The following is a 7858-nucleotide window of genomic DNA, read 5'->3' as shown; positions in this document are numbered from 1 at the left end:
CACTAACTCCAATCTTTTGGCCAACTTGATCATATCTCAACAGTGTCTGTACATCATTCGTATCCTCTTTTACATCAATTTCATGTCATTTTGAAACCATTTCAAATCAACTTGAAATCACCTCAAATCAACTCGAAATCACCCATAATCAGTCTTAATCAACTCGAAATGTGTCAAACATCCCAAATCAATCATCATTTGTCCAATCTTAGGCATTATTGTAGCGTTCAGTGCCTTGAAAACCTATCAATCTATCAAATCTTATCAATCTGACCTTAGTACCGTCATGGCTCTCAGTGCTAGGTCAAACTATCATTCACATCATCTGATCTTTGACATTGTTGAGTCTCTCAATTTCAGATCATAGCATTTTTAACCATTTAATAACATTGACAGTGTTCATCAATGTTACTATGATCAACCTTATCAACCAATTTTGATCCTATAACATTTACAATGTCAATTAAATGTTACGTATCTTTAATTCATGTCATGTGTCCTTGGCATGTTATCAATTTCACTCAATAGATCAATTTGACCATGGCTTTGATCTATCCATCAACATCCTAGTCAATCTCCATTATCATCATATTCTCCATTATCATCATATTCCATCAAAGGATACCGTTGCACTTATTCAATCAAATTGGCCAATCATCTACTAATTTTCTCTATAGGATTAAATAACCCATAATTTAATCCTATGTCATTTTACTAATTATTCTTCCTAACTAACCTTCTCAATTAATTAATTTTATTAATTAATTGATCCATCATTCATAAACTAGGGAAATTCTCAATTTCCCAAGTCATGTTTTCCACCATTAATTCCATTTTTACTAATTTCTATTTGTGTGGAATAAGGGATTTTTAATTCAGATATTCCACATAATATTGACATCACCATGACACATGGGCATGACACATCGTGGATTCTCCATTTACACTTGGCTAAGATATGTCATAATCCATATATTCTTATTCCTTACGCACATCCATATTTGGCTTCCATTGTCATAGATTCTTAGCTTTAAGTGGGTTTGAGGTGTCATATGACGTGGCATAGATCCTCTTCCATTTATAGCCACGTTTGACTTCCAAAGCATCATACAATCCTACATTTGGCATCTTGTGTCATATGTGTCATGGATTCTCAAAGGAATCTCTTGCCAAGTTGCATATCCAAGGTGACAAATCCAATGCTCTCATCTTTCATGTTGATTATAAAATGAGCATTCTTCCTCTCATTTCCGATCCTAACTCTTAAGTCTTTGCAAGTCCCCTAGTTTCTTAGTCTTTGCTCCATCTCTCATGCTAAAATCACATCTTCTATTATTCTCATAGCATTATCATTACTATAGGCTTTTGCTTCTAAATTGTGTGCACTATAGGCAATTTGGAGCTACATCATTTGGAGAAGAAAGAAGGACATGGGAGCTACAAATGAAAGAGGGGGTTTTTAACCTTGTGTTGCTTCCTTTTGTTTATTAGGCTTTCATGGTAGACTAGAGGGTGTTGATGTACGTTTATTGAGTTTGTGATTTGCTCATAGTATGTTAGACATTAGCCCATTTTCTAGTCCTACAAGAGGCTACACAATGGAATATTTTGTTGAGTTAGGGGAATGGAAAGGAAACTAAAAGTAATATATATTTAAATTGTATACTTAATTTAATTTGTTTAGATGCCACCCTTATTGAAGAGATAGTAATATTTTATTATTTTATTATTTTTGATTATATACAAGATACTACCAATGCTTGTATGTTTATATTTGATATAATTTTATAGCCCAAATTTTTGCTTGTGAAGAAAGTCCATGCCTAACAATATGAACCCAAAACAAAATAAAGAGACAACTACTAGATTGTGGTCTCAGTTCAAAAGAAAAGGTGATGGAAAATGTTATTGTTCTTACAAAAAATACAAGGGCTTAAAGAATCAAAAAATTCTAATCACAATAGCTTAGATAAATTGTAGGCAACATGATCACATTGAAGGGGAAAGGATTTCCATCCTTTGGTGAATGTAGATTTCTAACTGGTGGAACATGGAGGTGTGAATATTAAAGTAGGAGGTAATGCTCCCATGGAAGAAGATGATCTTGAGGTAAATAACACAATTTAAGATGTTGGTATTGGTGCAACTGATCATGTGTCAGAGAACATGATTGTAGAAGATGTTACTAGCGCAATTAATCAAGATGATGGAGACGATGATAGTAGCACATCTAATGATGATGGAGAAGATAACCTTGATATACCTATGATTAAAAAAGCATACAAGCCCCTGTACCAAGGCTCCTAAACAACGCTTCTCTCTATTGTATTGTTGGTGAACTTCAAGGTTATGAATGGTATATCCAATGTAGCAATCTCACTTATGCTAAGGTATAATGTCATTTTTGTCATCTTCTATGTTAGCATACCATTAATGTTCTTTATATTAACAAAAAAAAATTCCATAGGTTGATAGGTGAGTGTTTTTTATGACCATAAAATATTCTACCTCACTCTTAAAGAGAATACTGACCATTGTGAAAGATATTGGAATGGATTATCAAACAATACATGCATATCCCAATGATCATATTATATATCATAAACAACATGAATTTGCAATAGAATGCCTTGATTGTCACATTAGTAGATATCGATAAGATCAAATAACAAAAAAAGGTGTCTCACAAGGTTCTTTGGTACATTCTCATTATTCCACGTCTGCAATGATTATTCAAGTGCACTAGCTTGGCACAATATATGGATTACCATGCATGCAATAAAAGTCAATATGACATTATGGGAATGCATGTAGATGGTTCTGCATTTAAGGACATAGAAGATAGGTGGCCACTATTTAAAGAAGAACCTTGTAGTCTGAAGCTTTCTTTGGCAGTAGACAGTATCAATCCATTTGGAGAGATGAGATTTGTTTACTCGATCTGGCCTATTTTTGTCATTGACAATAACATTCCTCCTTAGATGTCTATAAAGAGGGAGCACATAATGTTGGAAATGATTGTACCAGGTATATTCCCATTTAATAGTCATCTAAATTAATTTATAAACACAATATCAAAATGACCATAATTAAGTCGATAGGCTTCTCCAATGGAGGGAACGTTCCAAAATAGATATATTTTGTGTCTCACATATAGTCAGCTATCTCATGCAATAAATAAGATGTAGTTAGAAATAATTGTTTGTTCTTGTTTCTTTTCATCACTTAGCATGTTACAAAACTTTAAATTGAGCCACCAAAGTAGAAGCACTATAATACACATGTAGTTTTAAATGGGACAAAACGGACATCGAAGATGGGTTTGAAGGGAGAGGAATGAACAAAGAAGAAATTACTGGTCCATGTCAAATCTTAGCAGTTAATAGTTGTTGCAAATATTATTTTGTTCTTTATAGCATGCATCCAAAAGCCTAGAGTTTTCCTCCTCTTTGCATTCGAGATAGATGGGTCATAATTTCTTATTTAGGAACCAATTATGGCATACACTTGATGGACGTAGTATTTATAAAAGAGATAAACCATAAAATCCAATGGTGTTACATACATTAGTATTTCTACCTTGAGTTGAGTTCAAGTCGAGAATTTGCACCATCATAAAGACAAAGATATTATAGATGCAGAATAGCTAAAGAACAGGACTCCTCCTAGAGATAACCCTTGAAGATCGACCATCATAACACTACACTTTGCAAACTGCATATATTTGAAGGTTTAGATGTTGTTCATTCCATACAATTCAGAGAAGATTAAGACTTAGTTATCATCTTTCATTTATCCAATGTTCAAGCATCATTAGACCGTCTACAGTGAGGAACACAAGACTTATGAAGGCAAATTCAACTTGATTGAAGGCATCAAAACTTATCTCACCACATTTTCAAACAATTGAAATCTCCAAAAGGTAGAATGCAAATAAAGTACAACATCAAAACTAATCTCACCACTTTTTCAAACAATTGAAATCTCCAAAAGGAAGATTGCAAATAAAGTACAACATCAAATCTGATCTCACCACATTTTCAAACAATTGAAATCTCCTGAAGGCAGAATGCAAATAAAGTATAGCTCTTTGCGTGTGAATAAAGTACAAAGTCTTGTTCCATATACAACCTTTTATTTACAAATTGAATTTACTTGCATCCATCTTGCTCTACCATGGGGCTCACTTTCATTAGGTAGGATGAGAAATGTTACATGACCCATAGAAAAATCTCAATCTGTGGGCTTGGGTCAAACATATTCCCTCCAAGTTGTAATCTTTTCATTGCATTGATTAGATAAAAAATAAACATGTTCTTTGTCCAATTAATAGCAAGGAAACAAATAGGACTTGGTACTTATTCTTATAATTTTGTTTTGAACAAGTCCAATCATATCAGACTACAAGATCAAATAGGTGAGGATTGTATGTGTTAGATCGAACTCTACAAAAATCTGATAGGTGGAGATTGTGGAGGTTGAATTCAATTTTCCAAAATTAGATAGGTAAGGAAGCTGTGTATGGTAGGGAATTGGTTGGCTTCCCATTAAGGTTCTATGATTTTTAATTTACCAACAATTTGACCAATAATTATTATTCAACTATAATGATATTTCTTTCCAAATTATTTATCTCTTTAAACTAATTCATACTCCTTGTGACTCGGCTTCTACCATTTATCAAACTAATTAAAACCCATAATTAAATACATAATATCATTATGAAACATTACTAAAATATTTTTTCCTAATTAAATAATATATATTTCCAAAAAAAATACTCTACCATAAACTAAAACTAAAACTCTAACCACTTATCAAATCTCTAAACTCAATAACAATAACCAACTTAAGCTAGCTAACCTAACCACTAAAGTTTCCTTTAATTAGAATAATTTATAATGAAACTCCTATTTTCCAACCATGCATTACTAAACATATATATAAAAAAAGCACTAACAATAAAAAATCTACTAATTTCTATCTTGCATCTACTAACTACTCCTTAAACTACAATTACATGCTAAATTGTTATCATAACCCTTATGTAACACAAATGGGCCACTTGGCCACTAGGCAGCCCCCTATTACATTTTACCAATAATAAAAAATTCTAAAAAACATCATGCACTTTTACTAATTCCAAACACTAAAATACTAATCAACATTAAAAATGCAAAATCCTACTTAACTACCCTAAACACTCATTAACTTTTCTTAACATCTCCCTAAACCCTAGTCTAACCTTCCCACTTGGTAAGTGGGGACTCAAGGACCAAGGTGGGTGTTGCCCAAGGACTAGGCACGTGATCCAAGGGTTAAATGTTTGATGTCCAAGGTCTGACCTTGGAAGTGCCAACAGTTTTAATTTACCAATAGTTTGACCAACAATTATTATTCAGCTATAATGATTTTTTTTTTTCCAAATTATTTATCTCTTTAAACTAATTCATACTCCATATGACTCAGATTCTACCATTTATCAAACTAATTAAAACTCATAATTAAATACATAATATCATTATGAAACATTAATAATAATTTCTCCTAATTAAATAATATATAATTCCAAAAAAAACACTCTATCATAAACTAAAACTAAAACTCTAACCACTAATCAAATCTCTAAACTCAATAACAATAACCAATTTAAGCTAGCTAACCTAACCACTAAAGTTTCCTTTAATTAGAATAATTTATAATGGAACTCCTATTTTCCAACCATGTGTTATTAAACACACACACACACACACACACACATATAAGCACTAATAATAATAATCTAATGATTTCTATCTTGCATCTACTAACTACTCCTTAAACTACAATTACATGCTAAACTACTATCCTAACCCTTACTTAACACAAGCGAGCCACTTGGCCACTAGGCAACCCCCTATTACATTTTACCAATAATAAAAAATTATACAAAGCATCATGCACTTTTACTAATTCCAAACACTAAAATACTAATCAACATTAAAATTGCAAAATCCTACTTAAATACCCTAAATGCCTGTTAACTTTTCTTAACACCTTCCTAAACCCTAGTCTAACCTTCCCACTTGGCAAGTGGGGACTCAAGGACCAAGGGGTGTTGCCCAAGGACCAAGCACGTGATCCAAGGGTTGAATGTTCACTGCCCAAGGTCTGACCTTAGAAGTACGCATGTCTCTCCAATGAGTATCTCCCTCCATGGTGGAATATTTGCAAAAAGGTGGGCAATAAAGGTACATTTGAAATAAGTATTGCTTGCATTTAAAAATGGCTCAACTTTCTTCTTGTCTAATAGGAGACTTGCGTCCCAATTTGGGGAGAACGAAAGATGAGGTGAAGGTGGGGCCCATGAGTGTCCCATCCTCCCCTCCATCATTTTGAATGGCTAACTCCAAATTGAATGAAACAAGGGATGTGGAGGGTAAAAAGATGAGTTTCAATTATTTTAAAGATTATCATTTAATGTTTTGAATGTGCATTGCTCTTTTTTCTTCTTCTTTTCTTCTTTTAATTACTTTATTTCAAATTTCCTAGTCTTCCAAGAGGTCTAATGGGTAGTAAATGCAAAAAGTGTTATAGGAGGATTTGTCGGGAGGAGATAAGTGTAGAATATGCTAAGTTTAATTTAACTGTTTAATAATGTATATATGGATGACTTGATGGCTCATTTAAAGGTGAAACTATATAATTCTTTTATGACTGTCGAAGAATTTTGAAAATTAATAAATTTTCCCATACAAAAGACAACATTGTGCAGGTGCTTCTTTTTCACTTTTTTTTTTTGGTTTTTGAAAATATATTATTTTGAGATAACTTTTAAGGGTGATTTTGTTTCCTCTAAGTTGGGTCATGTATTGGAATACAAATTAAGATAATATTATTACGTAGGAACTATGTTCCTAATGTTTTATATAGTCTTACAAAACTAATAGTATATTCATTAAATCTATTAAATCAGTAAGGTAGAACACTATGCAATTTTATCATATCCAATGTAGGTTAATCCAAGGACTATGTTCCTGATTTAATTTGCACTTGAACTCATATTGAAAATTCACACAAAACATACTTAATATCAAATCCTTCTATTCATTCATCATTTATACAAGTTATAAGGGAATAAAATTTTCACTATAATGTAAATCAACATTTAAACAACTATGTCTTTTATTTTCATTTATAGACTAGAATTACAATAGAATAACTATTGAAACATTTTAATAATGCAATGGAACTTCTCTTATATAAGGAACTATCATTTTATTAAAAACTTGATTCAAAGACTCAACTGGGAAAGAATCAGGGAAGAAAACCTAATATCATTATTGTTACAATATAAAGTTAGCAATGAATTATACATCAGGATCATTTTCCCAAGGAGAAGTCTCCATAACACTGGACTTAAGAACACCAAAACTCTGAATCCAGTTTTGCTCCATATCAAAGTATCAACTAAACAATCTGCAAATTTGCAAAAAGACAACCATGGAAAATTGAAACTGATCGGGTGACAATCAGATTCAAACACAAAGACACATTAAACAAACTAATCCCATCTCAGGTTTGCACAACAGGTTCCATATTGAACCAAGACTAGGGAGAAGGTGGATTTTTTCAAAGTAGGAGATGTCAATCACAACAGCAAAACATATGCCTCTTCCGAGGCTAATAATCACACAAAGAACTTCTGATCTTTCACTTCTTATCCCCCAAAACACAAAATGATTTGTATTGACAAGTAGGGGCCCATAACACCCTACTTTCTCCCTCTCCTCATCATGAGGAGAGACTTTGCACTGACCTGAAGTCCAACTAAGGCTCTCATCCCATACATAGCCACTTCTACCCTATTTGAGGGTGA

Source organism: Cupressus sempervirens, chromosome 1 (assembly GCF_028749045.1).
Source record: "Cupressus sempervirens isolate cs-2001-9-10 chromosome 1, ASM2874904v1, whole genome shotgun sequence".
Lineage (NCBI taxonomy): Eukaryota > Viridiplantae > Streptophyta > Pinopsida > Cupressales > Cupressaceae > Cupressus > Cupressus sempervirens.
The sequence above is the reverse complement of the archived record's forward strand: the minus strand, read 5'-3'. Positions refer to the sequence as shown.